Source organism: Phyllostomus hastatus, unplaced genomic scaffold, assembly GCF_019186645.2.
Source record: "Phyllostomus hastatus isolate PE091 unplaced genomic scaffold, TTU_PhHast_1.1 phas_scaffold_78, whole genome shotgun sequence".
Classification (NCBI taxonomy): Eukaryota; Metazoa; Chordata; class Mammalia; order Chiroptera; family Phyllostomidae; genus Phyllostomus; species Phyllostomus hastatus.
In genome coordinates, this window is record NW_025334041.1 from 24485626 (window position 1) to 24498692 (window position 13067).

Below are 13067 nucleotides of genomic sequence, written 5' to 3' on the forward strand. Positions count from 1 at the left end.
GGAAGTTTAAACCAGTCAATCAGGAATCAGCTGGTCAGCACCAGTCCGGTAATCTGCCTGATAGACCCGTCACTCTCTAAAGGGAAGTAACCATGCAATAAACAACCTGCGTTTTCCTCACTGTGACTTCCTCGTTCCCACTCCCTTCTGCGTATAAAAGCCTTTTATTTTGTACAGCTCCTTGGCACGCCTTTCTTACCTGCTAGGCTGCATGCTGCCTGATTCATAAATAGTGGAATACAGCCAATAAGATGTTTGAAATTTACTTGGTTTAATTTTGTTTTCCAGCAACATAAATACCCTGTGTATTTGGATTTAAAATCTCAGTGTACTCTTTTTCTAAATCTAAACAACTTTATTCTTGCTAAATTTTCACTGGATTACTTTCCTTCTGTATTTTGTGGGTTTGAATATCCCAGGGAATAGCTGAACAATATTCCCTTAAGATCTAACTAAAAAAAGAGGAACACTAGAGATATAGTTGGAAAACCCATCCTACTGAGCTAACTTGCCTGGTTTGTGGTGTCAGAGTTCATGAAGCTGTGATGACCTCCAAATATAGGCTAGCTGAACTGCTGAGGACAGATTCTTACTGACCAACCCAGAATTTTTAGATTAAAAACAACTGTGATAGAACAACAATTTTTTTAAAAAGTACAAACAGATAGTTACAGAACAGCCATGGGGATGTAAAGTACAGTGCAGGAAATGGAGTAGCTGAAGAACTTACCCACTTGATCCATGGACATGAACAATGGTGTGGGGATGGCCTGAGGGGGTGGGGGTGCTGCAGGGAAAGGGGCAAAGGGTAAATTTGGGACCACGGTAATGGCATAATCCATACAATATAATTTAAAACCAATAACAAAATTCCAATACCATCTATTAACTATTTTCTATATCTCTTTCTTTTGATTTATCTTTTCTCCCCCTCTCCCCTTCTCCCCATAAATACAAGATTCCCTAATGATTCACCCACTAAATATGTCCACAGGAAAACATTCTAACAAGAACCAAAAAGCCTCTTCCTTTGTAAATACATATTAAAATGGAGGAAAAGACTCCTTTCCACCCATTTGGCTGCCTGTATTCATTGTCTAATAGAGTATTGGATTATTTTCTTCAAGGCTCCCTGCTAAAAAATCAATGTTCTGCTAGACTGAGTGCAGACTGAGAGCAACGTGAGGCTCACTGGACCCACAACCGCATGCCCTCAGAACTGGAACCCAAGGCTGTCCCTGCTAATGAGGACAGATAAATAAGGAAAAGTACCATTCCATATATTTCATTTGCAGTCACAAGGACTTTTATTAATTTTGGGGGGAAAGGGAAAATATAGCTCAAGCTAAAGAGGATATTAATTCAAATAAAAGGATTTAAACTATCTCTTAATTACTTTTAAGGATGGATGAACTTGGGCATATTTTGGGTTTACTGAGTATCTCAAATGTTTTCCCAAATGTCTAAAGTCTAAAAAATAAAACCTACCTTCCTAAGCTACCATTGGTTTACAGGTCTAGTGCAATTTATGGTGAATCCATATGAAAATATTTTAATTTGATTTGCAGCTAAGAAAACATTTGACTTTATGCTTTTACCTATTAATGTTTGAAGTTTAGTTTTATCAAGGTCCAATTTCTCTAGAAGTTTTATGTGTAATCGGAAAGCATTTATTTTCAGGGAATAAATAAAGCTTTTGCTGTATGAATATCACATTTATTATGAAATAAGGGCAAGAAAATTTTACAAGAGTGAATATTATGCATAACCACATGGATACCGATTTAGACATTGCCTATTGGTTTGACTAACAGTGCAATGAAGCCTTTCCAAATATCCTCTGAGTATACCAGGATTTATGAAATGAAGTATTTTAAATAAAAGTTTAATTAATTTCACTTTATGTCAATACTGTTAGGAAGCATCATTTTTATCATTCACTTAATTCGCTTAATTTTTAAACTTTAAGAATAAGATTTGTTAAAGCATATGTTTGATATGAATTTTATATCTATATTAAATTTAAGATAGATTCAACTTTGTTCAGTAATTTTATAAATATAATTTTATTTTCAGTATATTAGTATAGTGAATATATATGCATGCACATGCATATGTACATTCTTAAAACAACATTAGCAACAGTGGCTTTCAGCATAACTGAAATAATTGCTTTTTATCCTATATTGAGGCCTTTTGCAGAAACTATTTCTTCTCAATGAACCCATTTTTTTGTCATCATTCCTTTTACTTTGGGGACTTATTTCCCATTCCATTACAGTACAGTAGTTACCCTTTAATCATGGGGGATTTATTTCAAGACCCCTAGTCTCCCAGTAGATGCCTAAAACCACGGATAGTACTGAATATGTGAATATCTATACATGTATATGTATTTTCTATACATGTATACACATGATAAAGTTGAATGCCTTTGCTATTTATCTAAGCACTTACCATGTCCATGGCCATAACTTTTCCAGTTTGACAGCAAAAACTTACAGGATTAGTACAACAGCAAAAACTAGCATGAATTTCTTTTTCCTTCACAATTTCACAGATGGAAGATTTTATCTTAATGTAGATTTTAACAATCTCAACATGCAGATTTTGTTCTTTATTACTTTGAGAACTTACACCTTTTCACTTCAAGAAAGCACTTTATGACTTGCCTGTGGCATCTCCGAAACACCAGCATCACTACTCTCGTGCTTTGGAGCCGTTATTCAGTAAAGCAAGGTTTCCTTGAGCACAAACACTGCAATACTGTGGCAGTGATCTGATAACCGAGAGGCTACTGAGTGACTAATAGGTGGATGGATATTACAGTGTGGATATGACAAGGGAGTGACTCAGGCCCCAGGCAGGGTGGAGAGGCAAGGCAGGAGACGATTTCTTCATGTTACTTAAAACTTCGCTTTACTTAGCAGATTTCATCACATTACTTAGAATCCATTTAAAACCTATGAATTGTTTCTTTCTGGAATCTTTCATTTAGTATTTTTGGACTGCTGTCGGCTACGGGTAACTGAAACCAGGAGAAGCAAAATTGCAGATGACCTGAGTGCTATCATACTGGCCATATAGCCATGGAATAAAATAGTCTCCTTTTTAATAGCAATAGCTTTTTTGTCTTAAACAAGCCTTTCTGTCCTGACCAGTGTGGCTCAGTTGGTTGGATATCATTCCACAAGGCAGAGTCACTGGTTTGAGTCCTAGTGGGGATGCATGCCTGGGTTGCGGGTTTGCTCCCAGGTAGGACACATCTGAGAGGCAACCAATCGATGTTTCTCTTCCTCCCTCTCTCCCTCCCTTCTCTTCTCTCTAATAAATAAAATCTTTTAAAAAAACTTTTAAAAATAAAGAGCCTTCTGACCTGTAAATAAAGTAATTCAGTCCATAATTTGTATATCTGTGCTTTTCTATTGCAAATATTATTTTGTAAATTTCTGTAGGAGATATTTGGTACAGGCCATCAAAAATGGTATCGAGGCTCATTTTTATTTGTAGAGCCAAAATGTCATTTTTACACATTTTCCCACTAATGCACCCTAATATTTTATCTAGCCTAATATATTTTTCAGAGGGGAAATATTATTTCATCTAAAAATATATTTTCATATTTGAGGACACTAAAAGACTGGAATTAACTAAATTGTTGTTGGTTGTGTAATTCTGAGATGAAAAAAAATATTGGTGATTATACATTCAACCCCACCAGGAGGCATCCTTGGCTTTGAGGTCAGGGTATTTTTATCTAAACACTCAGCTAAGATTTCCTCAGACTTCATATGCCACTTGGACATAGCAAACCCTCAGATCTGCTATGAATAAGTTATGGTGTAGGAATTCCAAAATCCAGTTCTACAATGTTCCTGGAGTCCTTCTAAATGGACTACAAGTGAAACTACCACATAGTTTCTTTAATAGGCCTGAAGTCAAGAGGTGCTAAGGCCTGATGAGGTTAAAGGCGGTTGACAGGCTGCTTTTAACTTCTCTTAAAAAACACTTACCTTCCCTCTGATCTTGGGCATATAACCTTATTACTTTATTCAAAAAGGTTCTTTTTACCTTTTCTACATTATTCAAAAAGGTTCTTATAGGTTCTGTTTTGCTTTGTTTCTAATTAGAGAATGGGAATGACCTCTAATGCAACAACAGAAACTTTGAAGTTATTAATGAATTGCTCACAACTGCTGAGGGTGTAGCAACCTTGGAGAAGCAGCTCCGATGATCCTCCTAATGTGCCTATACAAAGGTTGTCATTGAAATGTGCTTGTGTCATTTCCTGTCTTATGTTAACTCTCCTCTCTTTATAAGAGCTACTCTTGCCTCACATTTTTATGCTAGGTAGAGTTTCAGGGATTGGTTTTTTTTTATGTTTTTTTTTTTGCTTGTATCTCTTTTATACTGCAATTTTGGAGTATTTTTTGAGTGAGTGTTCAATCCCTAAACTTAAAACACCATGATGTCTCTTACGGCTTTTCCAGAAATGCCATTTTATTTGGCCCATGTCATTCAAGACATGTTCAGTGAAACTTGGACCTGCTGAAAACCTTCACTAATCTTTTATTGCAATTTGCAGTCGGAGGTAGTTGTTACATCCCTTTGCCATTCAACTCAGTGAAAATTAAAATTGACAGAAACAATTTCTGGGAGGAAAGTGGGAAAACTGAACAAAGGAGTCAAAAATATATTTTCTCTTTTCTTACATTAAGCTCCTGTACACTAACTATTTTCTATACTAATGATATTTCAAATATGTGAAGTACAGCCATACAAAATGCAAAAAGCAAATCATATAAAGCACATTTTGTAATGATAAGACAAAAATCAGTTTGGGATAGTTCATTATGTATAGACTGTATATAAGTTCATTGATTCTCAAGAGATTTACTTATAAAAGGTGAAATTAATGGACATGAATTGAAAAGAGTTTTGAGATCAAAGTACATTAAAACCTATAAAACACCTTGTTTTGTCATAGGTTTTCAATAGCATATATCAAAGAATCCATAAAACACTATAAACAACTGATAATGCAGCATTATTCTAATATGTTTATACTTGTATAAGGAGCATATTGCTTTGACTCTAAGTGAAAGACAAGGTTGACTGAAAAGGAATTTACTGGGCAATTTTGTGCTTTGGGGCTTTATATCCAGATGTTATTTCTTTCCACTAAAAATTTAGAACAGCGGTTGCAAATTGGCATCCCCATGAACAGTTTGTAAACAAGTTTGTGGTTGTTTATCACGCACAATGTATTAACATTTACGAAATGGTACCTGTTCATCTGGATGTTTTACACTGCTTAAAAAATAACTGATGGCAACACTGAATTCTTATTCCTCCAAGGCAATGGTGGCTGGGACGAGTAGTTCTTGCTTTCTTTACACAAAATGTGCTGTACTATAATTGCCATTATCCACTCCATTCCTTACTGCTTTATAGCTGACCAGCTTCATTTATATTAACAACCTGGCCCTTGAGGGGTGCGTTTACAACATCTTGTATAAAAGGTCTGGCTTTACCAAAGCCCTTCTTGATCTTAAAGTCTACAGTGAATATTTGGCTATTCGGAGGCTTATATGGGACTAGAATCAATTCCTAAATGGGCCTGTGGTGATGTTTTGGGAGCAATGTCTTTGAACTTTGATTATACCCAATGCTTTCTCCTATCACAAATGTTCTATTAATATTCGCTTTCCAAAACTGAAATGAAAGTTGAAGGTAATATAACCCACCTATATACATAATTAAGAAAATACACACTTCCCACAGTTTTAATGAAGAGGGATTAAAGGAGTGTAAAATAAATGGTTGGTGATGATTACATTAAAAGATGTCATTGAAGGAGGATAGTAAGAAGTCAGGAAATGACCTTGGCAAGTGGAATGGGGAAACCGAGACAGACGGCTGATTCAGACTGGCCTCCTCCAGCACCCTGACTCACCCGCCTCCCTCTCCCTTTCAAGTTCGCTCCCTTAAGCATTAAGTCCTCAGGACAATGAGGTTCTGATCAGCAGCAAATTGTCTTAAGAACAAAGCCTCAGGTCTATTGACCACAGAGATAGAGTTTTTATCAAACTACAGATAACATCTAGGCCTCAGTTGTGTTTTAGCTCCAAGCCCAGAAAAGCAGCAAAACCAGATGAAGCTGTGCCCTGGCTGACATCAGGCCCAGATGCAATGACTAATGAATAACAAAATCAGTAGAGACTCCGACCCTGAAAGGAGGGGCCTGTAAAGCTGATGAATATTCTATTGAGATCGTCCCCTGAGTTCTCCCCTAAAATTCTCGCCTTCAGAAAACAGATAGAACCCCTTGGGACAAAAGACAAAGGGTGCTTGCATTCCCTCTTTCTAGAACACACCCGCACCTCCCTCCTGTCTTTCCTCAGGTGCAAATCTGTGCTTTTCTTTCTCCTAAGCCTTAAAGGTTTCCAGGAGACTTACTACCAGGGGAGCAGCTCGTCCCAGGCTGACCCCCTGAACCTGTCTCCAAGGGCCCTGCTTTTGCCTCTGAAACTTGTTTCCTGAGTCCATGCAGCCCAGCTGGCTCAGTTCTTCTGCCTCTGTGCTAAATAATCTTTCTCTTTCACTGAAGTTCTTGGCTCTGAGTTCCTTCTTTGCCAAACCTAAGATCCGAGGTTGCTGAACCGAGAGCCCACATCACCACTAAAATAATGAGGCATTCAGATACTGCACACCTCTGAAGAGACTTCCTCTGAATGTGGAAGATGTGACTGTAGATGGATCCAAGAGTGTAGCTGTGGTGGCTTTAACTGCAAAAAGAATATCACACTCAGAAACAAGATTTTCTGACCTGGTGAATGTGATAAAGAATTCCAGGTAAAGTTTCATTTAAAACAAAACACTCAAATTTTTTTCATATACATGAGAGTAATATATGGAAAATATAATTAAAACTATGCAAAACTACTCTACACAGATGTAATAATCTGTTAGTAAGGTCTTAGGTTCAGCTAAGAGTAAATAGATAGTTCAAAGTCATGAATGTCTGTTACCCGGGGAGCACTTAAAAAGTCAGATGGAATCTAGAATAATACTTTGTTCTGAGAGTCTCTCCTTCTTAGAGGATATGGAACATGCCCAGGCATATGTAAACCCTGCCCCAACTAAATACCGACAGTGCCTTCAAAGTGTTGTACCAACTGAAACAGAATGAAACCACAGCTACCTTCCAATGTCTACTAGGGGATAATACAGCCTTTGATGTGAAACAATTGTCTAATGTGAACAACTTTCCAGGATTTTCAGGCAAATTTAACCTGAAAAGTAAGGGGCTGACCTTTTAAATTTGAACTGACAGAGAAGGAAAATTTTTCATGTGTAGTTCACAAATGTTTACTAAATTAATATATAAATTTACAGGAACAGTCCCTTCTTTGAATCAATAATTTATACCATTTATTCTCAAATAGTTTCCAAATATTATTAGTTTGGAAGTCCTTAACACTACAGATATTCTGTGGGCTACTTTTTAAAAATTGAAAAAAAAAAGCAATTTTCATATGTGATACCTAATGAAGTGAAGATAAACAATTACAAGCAAAATATTTACTTTTAGGTAAGCATATTATTGTGTATGTCTTATGTTAATTATATATTTAATAATTAACATATATAACAATAACTAACTTTTGCCCCTTTAAAAGCTGATAAAAATTGCTTTATTTAATAGTTATAAGAAAAAGTCTGCTTTGTAAACATAGATGCTAGAAATTAGATTTTTATCTCAGGTTTAATTTGGGATTAAATGTAGATTGAAATTTAACTACTCATACAAAATAAAATATATACTGATTTCAAGATCTTATTTTTTAGAATTCTAATATTTTGCTCTAAAATAATTTTATATATTTAGTGTTTTCTCAGTGGAAAATAAGAAAGTTTTAGTTTTATATAAGCATTCTTCAAACAACACAGTAAATATGGACAGTCTTGAATCTTATAAAATAAAAAATGGACATAATCATAATTTCATTTATCTCTCTTTTTCATGAGATATAACAAACAATTTGATGTGCTATAGAAGAATTTAGACTACAAATAATTTGTAATCACCCTGGCTGCGTGGCCCAGTTGGTTAGAGTGTTGACCTAATATGCCAAGGTTGCAGGTTCAATCTCCAGTCAAGGCACATACAGGAACCAAACAATAAATGCATAATAAATAAGCAGAAAAGAAAAATCTCTCTCTCTCTCTACCTTCCTCTCTCTCTCTAAAAATCAATTTTAAAAATTTATGATCTTATTAAATTGTTTTCTAAAATCAGTTTTCCTTATTTTATAAACAATAGCCTGTTGTGGCTTAGGTTAAACAATATATGAGCAGGAAAAAAACGAAGTCATTTAAATAAATGTTTAAATAGATGTCAGAGAGAAAATACCAGTGACATCTAATGCTGCCTAGGTTCATGTGCAGGCAGTCATTACAGACCCATCTGATCTGCAAAAATACCAGCAATGTTCAGTTGACAGGCTTTACGTGTATTCTAAGTTTGTGAATGACTCTGTTTAAAAGGAAAAGAAAATCAAATGTCTTAACTAAAAAAATTATCAGTGTTTCTTACCAGTCCATGTTTACTACCACTATCACCAACCTTGTGTAGGAGTTAAAAATATGTTATTCAAAGTTACTCTCATGAATCCAATTCTGGATTACTGTTTATGACCAGGGTCAGAAATGTCTTGCATTTAACAATGACGCTATGATTTTTATCTCATGCTTTACCCATTTTTTTAGTGCAATACAATAATCTAAAACCACAGAGAGGCAAAAAAGGAAACAAATTTGCAGTCCAGAAACTATACAAAAAATTCAAGCACTAGAAAGCAACCTGAGTTATAGAAAGTCCAGGCCTTTTGTTTGTTTGTTGGGAACCACCCTGGCTGGTTTGGGAAACTGTAACTCCTCATGGCTAAGTCTGAATAAAAAGACTTTGGGACCATAGGTGACTTAGGAGACAAAACTTATCTTCCTTGTAGGGGCATCACCTCTGCCCCCTTTCACTTCACCTTGCTTGACCCTGGGTGGATGACTGGTTAACCAATGACAGGTAAGATTCCTCAAAGGAGGGATGACCTAAGACAGGCACAGTCTTGAAGGAGCCTCAAGGGAAGGACATGGGGAGCTATAGTTTTTTATAAGGGGTGATGGACCCTTGCCCTTCGGCTTTGACATAGCTTGAGTCCATATTCTGTCTTCAAGAAGTCTCCTAATCTCTTGACTGCCTTACTTCCCCTGCCTGACTTAAGCCTAAAACAATGCCAGAGGTGGGTATGGCCCTGTGCTGGAAAGAGCAGGTTCCCTGGGGTGATCAGGCCTAAGAAAGAATGCATAAAATCCTATGAAACCTACTTTACTAAGAATACCCTCAACTTAAATGATAAGGGCCCAAGCATGAAACGAGTTTGTTCCCCAAAGTCTTATGTCTCTCTGACCCTGACTCAAAATAAGCCCTCAGAGTTCTTTGAATTTTATCTATTTGATTATTACTGTGTGGCAATGATTGATGAGCTTTATGTATAAGTCCTATATTCCTATGCAAATAAACCCAATAAAAGCCCATTGAGGAACAGGCTCCTGGTGCTTCTCCTTTGAGAGATCAGCCACCTTTGCTCCCCAAGCAGATCATATCTTGGTAGACTTATTCTCATCCGTGGCTGTGGGCTGGGGGTGGGGGAAGGGGCTCTGTGGGTGGAACCCCCCCACACACATTTCTTTATGTTTTATTTGGCTACTACTAACAGGAATTAGCAAATAAAATGCAAGAGTACATTTATTATTAAACAACAAAGACCTGACACAAATAATTAGTCCATTTATTTTCCACTTAATGTTGGTACACTAAAGATATTTTTTTTGGCATTTTCCAAAAAATGACCACAACTTTCTTTTTTACCACATGCTGTTATAGAACTGTGCAATCCTCCATTAAGGGAAGTTACCTTCACTTTGAACTTGGGGCTCTGTAACTGACTTGACAAATAGGATTGCTGGACTTGATGTTGCATGACTTCCATAAAAGGTGGCATGTATTCTGCTTGGTTCTCTCATTCTCAGGACATCTATCATTAGAACCCGGCCATCATGCTTTGACAAATTAGCCAACAGCCTAACAAAGATCGTCGCTGATAGCCAATGAGAAACACCACAAATGTGAGTGAAGAAGGTTTCAGATGATTCTAACCCCAGTTTTCAAGCTGTCCCAGTTGACATAGAGTGGAGGAGGAATGAGCTGTGTTTCTACCAAGTCCTGCTCACATTCTAGAGGGCTGGAGGGGAGGGAATGGAAATTGGGGAGAAAGCAGGGGGAATAAATTATTAATTTGTTTGTATTACTTTACCTAATATACAAGCATTTACTAGTCTACAAAGCTACACATTGTTGAAGGGAAAAAATCAATCTTTACTTTAAACTTTTTTACATATGTGATAAAATCCTGGTTAATGACCCTCTTTTATTCAGGCAACCACATTTTCATACCATAAAATAATCTATACCTAAGATACTATCTAGAAGAAGATACAATTAATTACTGACACATACCATCTATCATGAAATCCTTGTACACGTATATTTTTACTATAATTAAAACATATGAAGTCACTGAGAATCTCTGTTTCTAGAAATCTTTATCAAAATTTCATCCAAACCAACTTATGAATACTAGGCTCAAGGTAGATGCCCCTCACAATCTTCTTGATGTATCAAAATATATGTTAAATAATTTAAGTAGGGGCCTTCAACTCTATTTAAGATATATTTTAGTGGAGCACAGCAAGTATGCTGCATTCATTTTGGACCCTAGTCCTAGAATGCTGTCTGTTGAAATAAACAGATTTATAAACTTTATAAAAATGTACTTGCACTTCTGAATTTGCACAGAGCTGTAATTGTTTACATCGAAGAATATTTGCCACCTATCTCTTGTGGCTGTTGTGAAATCATTCACTTTTTAACATCTTTAAATCCTTTTATGAAAAGTGTCATAAAATATACTCTACCATTGTGATTCTAAGCTGTCATCTTAGCTGTCAATATTCCTCTGAGAATGTGTTCTGAAGATGTTTTTGCCAAACATCATCACAGTAAGACTTTAAACTAAGTGTCTAAAACCATTCACTTTGAACACAGGGTAAAACCGGGTTATGTTGGAATGACAGTAGATTCATTTGCAAGTCCCCTGACACAGTCATTTCAACAACTTAACTTCAGCATTTACAGTCAGCTCCCAGCGGCAGAGGGAAATTCAATGGCCTCATTCTTGTGTCTGATTTGAGGTGTGTCCTGCAGGAGGAGATCCACAGTCAGAGGCAGATTGTGGCCTTTGGACTCCTCTGCAGTTTGAGCTGGTTCAGCAGCAGCAGCAGCAGCAGCAGCAGTAGCAGCAGCAGCAGCAGCAAAATCCGGGAGGCAGGGAAGCATCTGCTCTTCGGTGACGGGAGCTCTGGTTCATCCCTAAATCCTAAACGAATAGCAATTTTTACCCCTTGAGGCACACAGAATTCTTTTGAACTCTTGTTGGATTCAGGGATCACAGGGATCAGCTGGACTCCTGGGAGCAGGATGTGTTCATTCAGAGGCAACAGCTTTGGCAGCCAAAGAGGATTGTCAGAGCCTATTTTCCTTTTAGCAGCAGGATTAAGTACTGTAAAGAAACAGGCTCAGGGAGGCTGCAAGATGCATAAACAGTATGTAATCCACTGAATGTGCTGGGAATTACAGAAGAAGGGGAGCAGGAACACAATTCTGCTGATCCTACACTGTGGGGTGGGCAGACCTCTACCGTATGGACTATATTGCTTTTAGAGGGGCTCTTGTTTTTGAGAGAAAGTAAGATGTCCCACGCATATTGAACTGCTGTCCAGTCATTATCAATTTAACACCTTTGATTTACCTAAAAATATAAGATTTTGTTGCTGAATTCTGAATAGACACATCTCATTCTTCATAGCATTACTTAATCATGGCATTATTCAATCTATTAAACTATTTAGAAAATAAAAAGGGAGGGGGAAGATTGAGGTTTAATAGCTAAAATCAAGCAAGAAGCAAAACAAGCAAAGGATAATGCTGGGACTGCTTTATGCCCAAGAGAGGAAATACACTTCAGAGAACTGACTTAACTGTTACGTGAAATATGAAATGTTTTTCCAGGGAATTTGTATCAAAGCCAGTATTTGACTCTGAATAGACTTGCAAACACTCTGGGCAGGAATAAATAAAGAGGGCTATCATCAATCATGGGATATTTATGCTAAGGAGGACTGTTTTCTTCTCTCTTTGTCATTTGTTTAATGGCCCACACAACATGACTCCTGAAGGCACGTGCCCCAGACCAAGCACACTGTCTCCCCATGCTAATTTACCAGCGTTATTCAGAAGGACACCGAATTTAGGAAGCAGCAACAGAAAGGAGGCCTTGGCCAAAGGTAATATGGGCAGCTGTGTTTCTGTTTCTGTGAGAGCTCTGATTGGCCAGCCCTCCACGGCAGTATTTTTAGGAAAGCAGGATTTGGCATGGTTTGCTTCCTGTGGAGGGAAAGAAAGGGCAGGGACTCCATTATTTCATTTTAAAATTGCCTTCTTCCCATTAAAAGGAAAGATTTTTCAGCTGTGCCTCAGAATAATAAAATAATGAACAACAGTTAGTCAAATTTTGTGAAAAAAAAAAGAATGTTTTTACATATGATAATATTTGTCAGCACAATTGTGTCACTTAGATAGAAAGGTGCCTTTGATTTATTGCTATTGTGTGACTTTCTATTTCCAAATATTTTAGTTAAAGGAAAACTGTATTAATGTGAATCCTGTGTTGCAACCTTAATCTTAGAAACGAACAAAAAAAACCACATTTAAGCAAAATATGGTACAATGTTTGATTTGTTGATAGATTTTGACATTTTGATCTATCACAGTAACTTTTTTCCCAAATTGGTGTTATTTTTTGAAATAAGTTCTCTATTATGCCTAATAACCCAAACTGGGTCCTGGTAACCAATATTTTAAAAGTTTTGCTCATATATGGTCATAA